Source organism: Erinaceus europaeus, chromosome 8 (genome assembly GCF_950295315.1).
Source record: "Erinaceus europaeus chromosome 8, mEriEur2.1, whole genome shotgun sequence".
NCBI lineage: Eukaryota > Metazoa > Chordata > Mammalia > Eulipotyphla > Erinaceidae > Erinaceus > Erinaceus europaeus.
In genome coordinates this window covers 21,465,163-21,478,899 of record NC_080169.1, presented here as the reverse complement: position 1 = coordinate 21,478,899, position 13,737 = coordinate 21,465,163, and the positions used below count along the sequence as shown (strand labels likewise).

General features: G+C 45.2%; 2 long non-coding RNA genes across 2 annotated transcripts in view; one reads left to right on the top strand and one right to left on the bottom strand.

Moving 5' to 3' along the window:
* LOC132539768 (uncharacterized) overlaps positions 1-2,475 on the bottom strand; it is a 56,350-nt gene extending 53,875 nt beyond the window's left edge. Inside the window, exon 1 of the long non-coding RNA XR_009551068.1 lies at positions 2,056-2,475. This is a non-coding gene — a long non-coding RNA (uncharacterized LOC132539768). The remainder of the gene's footprint in view (positions 1-2,055) is intronic.
* A 315-nt stretch (positions 2,476-2,790) lies between these two features.
* LOC107523015 (uncharacterized) overlaps positions 2,791-13,737 on the top strand; it is a 38,293-nt gene continuing 27,346 nt past the window's right edge. The window contains exon 1 of the long non-coding RNA XR_001601711.2: positions 2,791-3,458. This is a non-coding gene — a long non-coding RNA (uncharacterized LOC107523015). The remainder of the gene's footprint in view (positions 3,459-13,737) is intronic.

Here is a 13,737-nt window from a genome sequence, read left to right as displayed (position 1 = left end):
CAACCAAGGATGTTGTAGGAGCTGTCAAAGGAGGAGGGAAGGGGCTGGGCAATGGCGTACCTGGTTAAGCGCAAAGGAGGAGGGAAGAGAAAAATTGCCCCCTCAGCCTGCAACCAACAGCCTACTGTGACTCTAAGGAAAAGTAGATGGATGGCCTCACCAAGAAGAATTGAGTGAGAAAATAAAAGAACTTTCAGGCCTTTACTTGCAGGATTTTATCTTTTTCTCACCTAATAATCCAGAGGAAGCTTTCACCCAAAGCCTCTAATCACTGACTCCTTTACTGGGTCAAAAAACTCAAAGATATAGGGGCCAGGCAGTGATGCACCTGGTTAAGTTCAGACATTACAGTGTGCAAGGACCAGGTTCAAGCCCCTGGTCCTCACCTGCAGGGGGAAGCTTCACATGTGGTGAAGCAGGGCTACAGGTGTCTCTTTCTGTATCTTTCCCCATCTCCCCCCTCTAAATTCTCTCTGTCTCTATCCAGTAATAAATAATATACTATTTATTATTTGATAATATATTATCAAACACATTCTGGTTGAAGTTTCAGGAGAACTAAGTCAAATATGGAGTCTTCCACTAGCATTCATGGAGGGCCTTCCGGCAAGTCCTAAGAGTGATTGAGAAGGAGTATCCACAGTTAAGAGACGCAACAGTTCAACTGCAGAGTGCCTGTTTGCATACATGAGGTCTTAGGTTCAGTCCCCCAGCAACACCTCCATACCCCCCAAACCCCCACTCTCTCTCTCAGTCACTGGGGGGGGTATGTTTATATATAATAGTAACTCAAGAGGTGCTTTTCAACCTATGTGATAGAGAAAAGAGAGCACATACTAGTCATTAACTGTTATTAACTCTCTAAGTATCAGGCTGCTCAGCCAGCCAGTGGAAATAAAACTGCAAACACCAGCAGAGAGTATGCTTTGCCAGCCACTGCTGGGGTGGGGTTGGGAAATGTGCCTTATTTAGTGCTCACAATAACTGTACAAGTCAGCCAATGTGATTCCATTTTGCAGTTGAAGAAACTGAGGCTGAGAGCTTAAGATATCTCAAAGTCACACATCCACCGGGGTGGGGGCAGGGATGGGATTGAGTTGAGTAAGAGAAACTCTCCAAGTAGATTCAGTCCCTTCTCCTGATCCATTCCTATCTTGTATCTGTTTATCTGTTTTTCACGACCCTGATCTCTGGTAGCCCCTGTTCTCCATCCTTCTGTGACTGTTGCCATCAGTTCAGGTCACTCTTTTGTTATCCTCTATAATGTTCCTTTCACAGGCCCACTCCTCTAGGGGAAGCACTGGCACCCACCACTTTCCTCTGGCTCATGCTGTCTACACCCACTCCTCACCTCACCCCCACCCACCCCTGTTTTTCTAGCTCCCACCAGCGCAGCCTCCTTTCCTGGGAGACAGTGGTTGCTTTGGCCCAGTGCTGTGTAAGACAGGCAGAGAAGAGGCTGGGCCTCTCCCTCTCTCTCCCTGACATATATAGCTGTGCAAGTCACTGGAGGGAGGCATAGCTACACTAAGAAGGGGCTGACCACCACCCAGCCCTCATTTGCCCCCCCCCCCCATGTCTTCATTCATACATCACCTCCTGACATCCTCACCAGAAAACTGCAAAGTATGGCATCCTCCATTTTACACACCAAGAAGCCAAAATTAATTTCAACAAGCTAGGAAGTAACCAAGCAGGGATCCAAAGCCCTGGACATCTGGTCCAAAGCCCAAGTCTTCTCAACAAAATACAGGAAAAACAAAGGGAAAAGGATGGCCACTGCCTTGAAGCTCCAAATGGAGCCAGTAGATCAACACTCAGCATCTGCTCTGACTAGAATTGCAGGGACTCAGCCCCTTCTTGATGGCCAGGTGAGACCCTGCTTTTCAAAAGCCCCTGGTAACTTCAATGCACAATGAAGCATGAGAAGCGGGGTCTGAGTCTACTCTGCAGCCCCGGGAGCACTTAGGAATCACTGGAAGAGTTTGCAAAAATGCTGACTCCCAGTTGTGAAATTTATCGTAGGTTGCTTTTATTTTTTATCTTTTTCTCTACCAGATACAGCTCATCTCTGGCTTAGGGTGATGTGGGGATGGGGGCGGTGCTGAACCTGGGACCTCTGGCACCCCAGGCGTGAAAGTGTGTTGTGGGGAGTCGGGCTGTAGCGCAGCGGGTTAAGCGCAGGTGGCGCAAAGCACAAGGACCGGCATAAGGATCCCGGTTCGAACCCCGGCTCCCCACCTGCAGGGGAGTCGCTTCACAGGCGGTGAAGCAGGTCTGCAGGTGTCTATCTTTCTCTCCTCCTCTTTGTCTTCCCCTCCTCTCTCCATTTCTCTCTGTCCTATCCAACAACGACAGCAACAATAATAACTACAACAATAAAACAACAAGGGCAACAAAAGGGAATAAATAAATAAAATAAATATTAAAAAATATATATATATAAAGAAATTGTGTTGTGCTACCGCTGGAGATTTTTCCCCTGGTCCTCACTCGTTGCTCTGATTCAGCTAGTCTGGGACCAGCCTGGGCACCGGGATTTCTACAGTCCTAGGGGGATGCTCATGGTTTGAGACTGGCAGAAGAGAGCGGGGAGCCGAGGATGGAAGTCACCTCGCAGAGGTCAGGGGAGCCCGGTCACAGCACAGTTGACCTCCCGTTGGTGCACGGGTTGCAAAGACATCAGCTGCGGAGGAGCAGGGGGGCGAGGGCAGAGGGTGGGGAAGACTGGAGACTGCTCAGGAGCTCTGTCTGTCCGCATGCCAAGAAAGTCGCGTGGGGGTGAGTTCTCCCAGAGCCCAGCTCTGAGCAAATAGGGCGCACCAAGCGGCGCGAGCAGGCGCAGTGGCGCGCGGCTGGGTGGTGGCTCTCGCAGGGAGGGTGACTCAGAGGGCGAGGGCTGCGCGGGGCGGGAGCGGGGAGCTAGGGAGCCCGCAGCTTGGGGCGAGAGCCCAACCTGCCCAGCAACAGCCGCCCCGCACCGCCGCCTGCGGGAGGGGATGGGACAGACTGGCCGGCAGGTGCGGCCCGGGAAGGCGCGTCCCTGCAGCTCTTTGTTTTGTGCCTGGCCCGGGCTCCAGCCCCTAAGCTGAGTCACTGCTCCACTCCTGGGCTTGTGGCTACAGGAACCCCTACCGGAAGATTGCGGCTCTTTCCTGAAGCTGGCTTGTCCAATGAGGTAGTAGGGACGACAGTCAGGGAGAGGTGGCTTCCTCTCTGCCCGTCGCCAAGGTCACCCCTGGCTCTCGCACGGCCATGAACTGGAGCCGCTGGCCCTGAGGATGCCACCCCCAAAGGGATCGTGGTTTTGAAACCTGTAGTGGCGTGGTCCAGGTGTCCCCATACCTGCCTTATGATGGGGTGCACGTAGCTCCCTGGCCTGAAGTCATACGGAGGACTTGTCAGAAACGCACATGGCCAGGCCTTGTTCACAGAGGATGAGATTCAGCAGAATCAGGGTAAAGTCAAGAATCTGCGTTTTCTCCAGGGTCTCATGTGTGCAAGGCATGCTAACTGAGTCACCACTCAGGCTCCAGAATCTGCATTTTGAAACCAGTGCTTGGGTGGCCTAAAAAAAAAAATCACTTTATTGGGGAAATGCTGATTTGCAAGACTGTTGTTGTCACAGAAGTATAATTTCACATCTCCCCAATATAGGTGTCAGCCTACCTCCCTGACCACCAAATTATCATCTTCCTCCCTCCCCACCCCTTTCCTTCTCCTTTTTGAGTCCTTAAATCTGCTGAAAAGTTTAGTTAGGAGGAGAAAGATGGATACCAGACAGCCTCACATATAGGTGGGATTTAAGAGATAAGGAAAAACATAAACCAGGTGTGTCTAATATAGTCCTGGGTAGTTTTTTTTTAATTTTTTTAAATTAATTAATTTATTTTCTCCTTTTTGTTGCCCTCTGGGTAGTTCTTAAGCAGGTATTTGGTGTGCTTTGCTTTAAGAGTCACTGATCTTGTAGGTTTCCTGAACCTGAAGAGATGTGTTAACTGGATGTATTACTGGATGATAAATTTATCTAAGGAAACACTGGCAGAGGTGGGAATCAAGCTAGGGTCGCTTGGGACCCACAAGCTTGTATTTAATTAAGCAGAGACTATATATATGCTGTAGCTTTTCCCGGGGAGCTTCTAAATCCTTCCTTCCTGCTTTTTGAGTTATTGAATGCCACCTGAAATAAACACCATCAGCTGACAAGCTTACCTCTTGCTTTTTGCAGGCCTTGCCAGCATCATACAAGGATTTGGGTAGACTGCAGCTGGAGTCTATCACTAACGGGCACAAACTAGAATAGTCTAGTGTGTCTAGATCGGTGTCAACTCAAGTGGAGTTGATACAGTCTCTACTTTAAAGACTGTTAGTCTATCAGAAGAAGTTAGAGGGAGAAAAATCACTGAAAACTGAGTTTTGGGATATATTCCTTGGCTTAGCAAATGCCATCTTGTCCTGTTAACCTCTGATAAGAAAAAAAACACCTTATCAATGATATTTTTTACAATATCAAACAATATATCTTGATATAATGTTTGAAATGTGGACACATGACTCTGTGCTTAGCTCTGTCTGTTTTCCCCAGTTACAAGTTATGTGACTTGGGGTAGGTTTCTAAACTTGTTGTGTCTTAGTTTCCTTACCTGAAAATGTAGTTGTGACTATTTTATATACTTTAGATTACAGATACTGTAAGAGAGATTTGCCAATGTTATGTTATGTAACTCCCACTTTATCGATGAGGATAACTGAGGCTCTGGAAGGCTAAATACCACAACCACAGGCAGGAATCCAGACCAGTTCCCTCCCAGTCCTGGTCTTCACCATGCCTCCTCACTGCCTCTTCACTTTTGACTGGCTGCCAGATGTGAGGTTCTCTTAGCCTCCTGAGTGACTCTTTGTGGCAGGACTTTTTTTTTTTTTTTAAGTAGCCAGGTGCAACGAACCAATATAAAAACTACTTTTTATTAGTTTATCTGATATGTACCATCACCCCAAGAGATAAGACTTGTCCACAGGAGGAATCTGAAACACAGAGACACTACTGCCAGGGAAAAGCAAAGCCAGAGATGAAATGCGGTGGTAGCCTTAGTCCCTGCCTGAGCCCCAACTGCTGCAGGTGTCAGAGAGAATGGACTCTGGGTCTGGCAGGCAAGTCACTGAACCAATGGGGATTATTTTTGAGCCTTAAGGTTTAGTAGAATATATGTCTGGCTATCTTTTGAGCTTGCTTGGTATCTCTCACCTTTTGCATTCCTGTTTTTCCCTTTTGCATCACACCCACTAATGGCCACCCAGTCTCTTAAGGTGGCCACTGTTCTTCATGCTATACTTTTCATCTACCTTACACCTGGCAGCTCGGGAAAGATACAGACGCCAAGTGTTACCTTTGAGTCCCTCATGGTGTGGCCTTTGGGATGGGACTTGGGCTTTTAAAATTTGTCAGGTTGTTCTTCTTTTCTCCCTCCTCTTTCTCCTTTTTCTCTCCTCCTCTTCTTCAGGTTTTGTCCACTTTCTAAAATTGTCTTATTTTTATTTATTTTTCCAAGATCAAAATTAAAAAATTTCCAACATCCACCACCCTTCTGTAAACCATTCCACCCTTTCTCCTACCCAGTATGATTTCCCTCAGGTAACTTCAGCTCTGCAGTCAGAATTGCAAATAGATTTATGTAATGAGAAAGAGAGAATCAGAGGATCCACTAGCATGGTGCCAAGAAATGAACTGTGGAACTCATGCATGCAAGTCCTGTATTCTACTGCTGTACTATCTCTCAGCCTGCAAATTATCATCTTTTTTTAAATAACTGATTTGTATTGCATTCTGTTTATCTCATTGCACATCGCTTCTCTTAGCTTCTTTTTTTGTCCCTATAGTCAGTCATTGTACATATAGGTTGTTTTTTTCCTCTACATATCTGTATTTTGTTGCACAGTCCAAAGTACAATTAATTTTTTAAATTACAATATAGTATACAGTACACTACTGAATAGACATTCAAAATATATTTAAAATGTTAAAAGTTGGGAGTCAGGCGGTAGTGCAGTGGGTTAAGCGCATGTGGCACAAAGCATAAGGATCCCAGTTTGAGCCCCCAGTTCCCCACCTGCAGGGGAGTCTCTTCAAAAGTGGTGAAGCAGGTCTGCAGGTGTCTTTCTCTTCCCCTCTCTGTTTTTCCCTCCTCTCTCCATTTCTGTCCTATCCAACGACATCAAGAACAATAATAATAATAACTACAACAACAATAAAACAAGGGCAACAAAAAGGGAATAAATTAATAAATAGTAAAAAAATTTAAATGTTAAAAAAGTTATGCAAAGTTGACGTTAAACTATCTAGATATTTCTGACAATCCCGCTATGGTACAATACATTGTGCCTAAAATTCAGGTAAGGGGCAGCTCCTTGTATATTGACAAACTCGCTGATTAGCTGGTTTCAGGAACAGAAACAAATAGTAAGGACTGTCTGTATTTGGAAAATACACTGTTGGCTCTTTGTTAGTGCCAAGGCTCACCTATGTGTTGAGATTAATTTTGCAGTAAGGAAGAGCTGAACTTTGTTAAAAAAAAAAAAAAATTTAGACGGCTCAGGTGGTAGCTCAACCTGGTTGAGTGCATGTGTTACAATGCACAAGAACCTAGGTTCGAGTCCCCAGTCCCCACCTGTAGGGGGCAAGCTTTGCTAGCTATGAAGCAGTGTTGCAAGTGTCTCTCTGTCTTTGCCCCTCTCTATCTTCCCTTCTTTCTTGATTTCTAGCTGTCTCTATCCAATCAATAAATAAAAATAATAAAAAAATTTTAAAGTCATTGAAAAAATTTTTTAGCTTTGCTTTTGTTTATTATTATTGTTTCTTTTTTTTTTTTCCAGGGTTATTTTTTGGGGCTTAGTGCTAGCACAAAGAATACACTGCTCTTAATTCTCCCAGTGGCCATTTTTTCCTTTTTTTTTATTTTTATTTTTTGATTGGATAGAGAGAAATTGAGAGGAAGAGATAGAGAAAGAGAGACAAGAGCAGACCTCCTTCACTGCTCGTGAGGTGTTCTTCCTGCAGGTAGAGACTGGGGGCTCAAACCAGATCCTTACTCATGGTAATGTGTGTGCTTCACCTGGTGTACCACCACCTGGTCCCCTTGCTATTATTGATTTAATTATTTATTTGTGAAGGAAAGAGAACCAGAGCATCATTCTGGCACATGGGATGCTAAGGACTGAACTCATGTCTGAGATCAACATGTTATCTTGGTCCGTAAGATCTTTTCTCACTCTCTCTCTCTCTCTCTCTACCAGAGCACTGTTCAGCTCTGGATATTGGTGGTGAATATAAGAATTGAACCTGATCCCCACCTGCAGGGGAGTTGCTTCACAAGTGGTAAAGCAGGTCTGCAGGTGTCTCTCTTTCTCTCCCTGTCTCTGTCTTCCCCTCCTCTCTCCATTTCTCTCTGTCCTATCCAACAACGGCGACAACAATAATAACTACGACAATAAAACAACAAGGGCAACAAAAGGGAATAAGTAAATAAAAAATATATAAATAAATAAAAGAATTGAACCTGAGACCTGTGTACCTCAGCTGTGAAAGTCTAGAAAGTTGTGGTATATATACACAATGAAATACTACTCAGTTGCGATAAATGATGGTCATTTTTTTGGCCTCATCTTGGTTTGAACTTGAAGGAATCATATTAAGTCCGATCAATCAGAAAGAGAAGGATGAATACTAGATGATCTCACTTATAGGTGGAACTTAAAGAGGGAACGGCAAAACACAGGGTGCAACAAGGACTGGACATGGTCTGTTGCAGCAAGGACAAGGGCATGAGCATCAGGTGGGGCTTGGAGAGGAGGGCATTTGGACCCAGGGCACAATGGTGGAGAAGACCTGTGTTTTGGTGGTGGTGATGTGCAGACACCTATCAAGAGAAGATGAGAAATTACACCCATGTAACAACTGGCTGATAGAGCATTACTTACCTAATAAAACAACCAGACAGGAAAAAAAAAGAAAGAAAGAAAGAAAAGAGAACAGGGAGTCGGGCAATAGTGCAGCGGATTAAGCTCACATGGCATGAAGTGCAAGGACCGGGGTGTAAGGATCTGGGTTCGAGCCCCCAGCTCCCCACTTGCAGGGGAGTCACTTCACAGGTGGTGAAGCAGGTCTGCAGGTGTCTATCTTTCTCTCCCCCTCTCTGTCTTCCCCTTCTCTCTCCATTTCTCTCTGTCCTATCTTACAACAACGACATCAATAACAATAACTACAACAACAATAAAAAAACAAGGACAACAAAAAGGAAAATAAAATATAAAAAAAATTACAAAAAAAAGAAGAGAACAAAGTCTTTTTAATATAACTGTTATGCTATCTTCCTAGGTTTTTTAAAAATGTAGCATTAGTCTAGGAGAAAAATTAGAGAACTGAATAAGCAAAGAATTTTAGTTGTTCAAAACATAGGGGAGCCAGGAAGATAGCATAGAGGTTATGCAGAAGACTTCCATGCCTGAGGCTCCATGGTCCCAGGTTCAATTCCCAGCACCACCTTAAATCAGAGCTGAGCAGTGCTCTCATCTGAAAAATTCCTGAGTGGAGGGTAGATTGCATAATGGTTATGCAAGCAGACTCATGCCTGAGGCTCCAAAGTCCCAGGTTCAATCCCCCGCAAGCAACCATCATAAGCCAGAGCTGAGCAGTGCTCTGGTTTAAAAAAAAAGAAAGAAAGAAAAATTCCTATGAAGTCAAACAACTCAGATGCAAGACAGTCATGGGAGGCTTTGGCTTCCTCAGTGGACCAGCACAACTCCGCACAACTCCTCGCTCCCAGCCTAGGGGTGGGATTCTAGATGTTACTCACAAGCAAACCCTGAGCCTGGGAACCATGTCCCTGTGTTCAAGCTGCTGGACTGCAGCCACACTAGACAAGGACAGTGGCCATATTACGGAGCACTTGTTATATCCCCTGTGATCACAGCGGGAGTAAGTTAGGGTCAAATCACTCCCTGTGGGGGAGGCCTTCCCTGCCCCTTTGTACAAGTGAGACATTAGGTCACTGGTCATTTCCAGGTCTTTCCATCCCAACATAATTCCCCTAGGGCATGACTGTGCAACTTCAACCCCAGAATCCACATGTACCGGCTCCCTAGTGAACCTGTCAGGAAGGCTGGTGTTACTTAGTTACTGGCTGCCTTTTTTTGTTACCTCTTTCTCCAAGCCGCCAGGCTCAAAGAGCCTCCATCTCAGCCAGACAAATGAGATCCAGCCTTGTTCTGCCGAGCTCTAGTTAAAGAAGAAGATCACAGGCTGTTGCCTTGGTGGAATCTGAGGCATAGCCAGCAGGGGCTGTGGATGTCTTCAGCAGGAGATAAAGCCCAGACCAGTGCCCTACTTTTCCTTGGTGACTTCTCCTAGTGGGCTCTGCCTCCTTTGGCAGGCAAGGCTCTGCATGCATGCGACTGTTGAGACTTGATCTTCATCAGCCAGCCTCCCTGGGGAGCTGAGTCCTTGTTAGAGTCAAGCCTGACATCCTAAAAGCTTTTCCTGCCTCAATCAGGCCACTGTTTCTGGGTTCAGGGAAGAAAAAAGTAAGCAGAAGAATAAACCCTCCTGCGTGACTGGGGCAGGGGAGCTGCCTGCCAGTGGCACAGCCTGTCCTGTTCCATCCAGCACACAGCTTTCTACCCCTCTGGGCTCCTGCCTGAAGCTGCAGCACTGCCCCTGGGCAGGGGTTGGTGAGAGGAAGACCTTGGAGGAACTGAAGATGATGTGACTTCATCCTGGTCTAGTTCTTTTTTCTTTTTTTTTTTTTTCTTAAAGATTTTATTTATTTATGGGAAAGATAGGGAGAGAGAGAACCAGACATCACTCTGGTACATGTGCTGCTGGGGATCAAACTCGGGACCTCATGCTTGAGAGTCCAAAGCTTTATCACTGCGCCACCTTCCGGACCACCCTGGTCTAGTTCTAACGGGAAAGGCAGACCAGCTCTGACACCCTCTCTGCACTGTGAACATCTCCAGGGCTGGAACCTGCCCCATTGGACATGGTAGCTCCTGGGATAGGTTGGCATTATCCTGGTTTAAGCTGAGTTCTGAGAACATTAGGTCTATTCATTCACAAGCCTTTACTTCAAACCTAGCTGATAATGGGGGAATATTCCCTTTTTCAGGTGGAGAAGCTGCCACAAAAGCCATTAGACTCATAAAGCTCATGAATGAATGGAGGACCAAGGTTTGAATTCAGGCAGCCTAATTACAGAGTCCACACACTTAACCCTCACATTCTAGTGGCAATAAATTTAAAAAAAAAAAAAAGGGTAAATGAATCAGTTAATGGTTTGTAGAGAGAATGGCTTGAAAACTTCCCTGTTTCAATACTGTTCCCTCTATTAACATTTCCAGGGCCTGTGAATGTGCTATTGGAATGCATCTCTGAGTGTTTTTGTGCATTGTCTTCAAAACAAAACAAAACAAAACACCTCCAAAATTGTGGGGCCAGGGAGGTGACTCAACTTTGTATGAATGATGCCCTGGGTTCAGTTCCCAGTACCACCTGAAAACAAAGACAAAAACAAACAGGCCATCTTAAGTGGCAAACTAGTGCTCTGGCCTTCAAAAATAAAGAAAGCAGGCAACCAAGTAAGCAACTGAGGCGATGGCAATTATGGATCACACAGTGGTCTCTTGAGGCATCAAAGTGAAGTCCAAGACCTAGGATGATGTTCACAAGGAGTTGGGGATTTCTGTGAACCACACTGTTGGGGACGTTGTCTCTGGTATGGCATAGGGCCTAGAACCTGCTTCCAGATTGGATACAAGTGGCTGTGCTTCTTGCTACCTCTAGAGCTGGGCAAGGCCTATGGCCTCGGGGATGTCCAGCTCCCAAGACTATCCATGGTCTATAATAGTTATTTGGTTGCTTAGGACTATTATTATTTACAAAATATTTTCTATATATATTTATTGGATAGAGGCAGTGAACAATCTAGAGGGAAGGAGGAGATAGAGAAGGAAAGAGAAAAAGAGACACCTGTAGCACTGCTTCACTGCTTGCAAAATATCCCCCCCCCCCCGCAGGTGGGGACCAGGGGCTTGAACCCATGTCTTTGTGCGTGGCAATATGTGTACTTTAGGGGGTGCTCTACTATCCAGCCCCTGGTTGCTTAGGAAGTAGATTAACTTGTGGGCAGTGTGCCTGGGACAAGCTGATATCTGACAAACAGAAGCTGTAATTATTGTTAATAGTCAAACTGTGGCCCAGTATATTAGGTTGTATTTCTCCCCTGATCTGATTCCTAAACTGGTTCTTCTGTTGACCGTGTTTCTGGTCTTCCAGTTGCTCTTGTCTTGATCTTTCTCCCATAGCCCTTCATCCTCTCTAGGATCTTTTCTTGTGTTGTTCCCTGCCCTCCCTTGACCTGCCTCTGCTTTGACTTGGCCTCCTTCTGTGTGTTACATGGCCTCAGTCAAATATTAGAGAGCAAAAGAACACTGTCAGACAAAGTGACAGAAGCTATCTAAACACTCACCTTGTCCCCTTGTCCAGTGTCCCCATCTTTGTCTATTTGTGTATTTGTTAAATATGTATTTTATTTATTACGAGAGAGAGAGAGAGAGAGAGACAGAGAGAAGCAAGCCAGAGAGCACACTCTGGTTCATGAGGTGCTGGGAAACCAGGGCTGGAACTGGGAACCTTAGGCATGCAAGTCTAATGCTCTGCCATGTGAGTTACTTCCCTGGTTACAGTGTATATTCCTTAAAGATTTTTCTCCTTCTCGTCCTTCTTTTTCAAATCTGGGACCTTATACACGTGTGATTTCACTACTCTCAAAATGACTTTTTTGTTCTGGTAGAGAGACCAAAAGACATACACATATGTAAGGAGAGGGAGGGAGGAGAGAAAGAGAGAGAGAGAAACATAGCAGCAGGCCAGCAGGCCTTCCTCTGGCATAGAACTTCCAATATGTTCCTAGGACTCAGACTTGAGCCACCCGCTGTTACCTCCCAGATGCCCTAACTTTGCACAGTTGACTTTCAGCTTCTCTTTACTCCTTACTCACCCCCCCACACTTATCTCTCTTTTCCCATTCCATGGCTTCCTTTGGTTTTAATTCAAATCTAAGTCAGTTATGCACCAGGTGGCAATGGAGACATCCTTTCCCTTCCAAGTGTTCATCAAGGAATTATGCATGAAATACCCCAAACTCTGGAATAAAGTGACTAAGTGATAGTGGAATGGATAGGGTTGGCAGGGCCTGCAGCAGGCTTTATTTATTTATATACAACTTTGACCTGGTAACCTGCCACTGGAGCCAGAGGGTGTGTGTGTGTGTGTGTGTGTGTGTGTGTGTGTGTGTGTAGGGAGGGGGATGGTTTGCTGTGTGGAGGAGGGCAGTGGAGGGAAGGGATACTTACTGAAGATGATGGTTAAAGTCCTAGTAACTATCTATTTCACCAAAGACTAGTAATAATCACTAGAGTTTAGGGGAAAGAGTTCTAGTTTACAAATGCCCTTTCATCAGTTCTATCATTGGAACCTCATAACCCTCCTTCTAGGAGGTAAGAGAGGAAATGGCCTCAGTGGTCCCATTTTATAGATGAGGTGAGAGCTCCTGAAGGTTAAAATGCTCTGCCCAGCGCCAAGGCTACACAGAATGTCAGGATTAACTCCATTTCCTGCAGTTCCTCTCTTACTGTTCCTTGACTTTTTTTTTTCCCTCTCACTTATTCCTTCCTTTCTTTTAATTTCTTTCTTTCTTTCTCCCCCCCCCCCATTTGTTTTCAGGGCCTCTGGCTTCACACGAAGTCTCTCTTTTTCCTTTTCTCTCACTGGGAGGGGTGGTGGGAAATTACACCTTTAATCTTACAATCTAGTAAAGCAATATGAGTCACAAATAAAAATGACTAGTTATTTTAAATATTTTATTTATTTATCAGATAGAATCAGACAGAAATTGATAGTGAAAGTGGGAGACAGAGAGAGAAAGAGAAAGGGAGTCCCCTACAGCAGGGCTTCTCCCCCCAGCAGGTGGGAACTGGGAGCTTGAACCCAGGTCCTTGCATATTGTAACAGATGTGGTCAGCTGGGTGTACCAACACCCAGACCCCCTATCTTTCCTCCCTCCTTTCCTTTGTCTCTATTTCTCTCTTTTTTAAAAAAAATATTTTTCATTATCCTTATTTATTTATTGGATAGATACAGCCCGAAATTGAGAGGGAAGGTGGGAGGTGTAGAGAGGGAGAGGGATAGACACTTGCAGCACTGCTTCACCACTTGTGAAGTTTTCCCCCTACAGGTTGGGACCGGGGGCTCAAACCCGGCTCCTTGCATAATGGAACATATGTGCTCAGCTAGATGTGCCACCACCCAGCCCCTATTTCTCTCTCTTTTCTACTAGGATTATCACTGGGGCTTGATGCTTGCATTATGACTCCACAACTCCTGGTATTCTCTTTTTTTTTTTTTTTTTTTCTGATGGAGACAGAGAAATAGAGGGGGAAAGAGAGGGAGAGAGCAAGAGAGATACCTGCAGCATTGCTTCACAGAAGTTTCCTCCTCAAGTAGGGACCAGGGGCTTGAATACAGGTCCTCATACATAGAGACATGTGCTCTCTACTGCTGGGCTTCTCCTTGACTGCTTTTGACTTTATTTATTATTATTTTTTGTATATTTATTTTCCCTTTTGTTGCCCTTTTTTTAAATTGTTGTTGTAGTTATTATTGCTGTTGTTGATGTTGTCATTGTT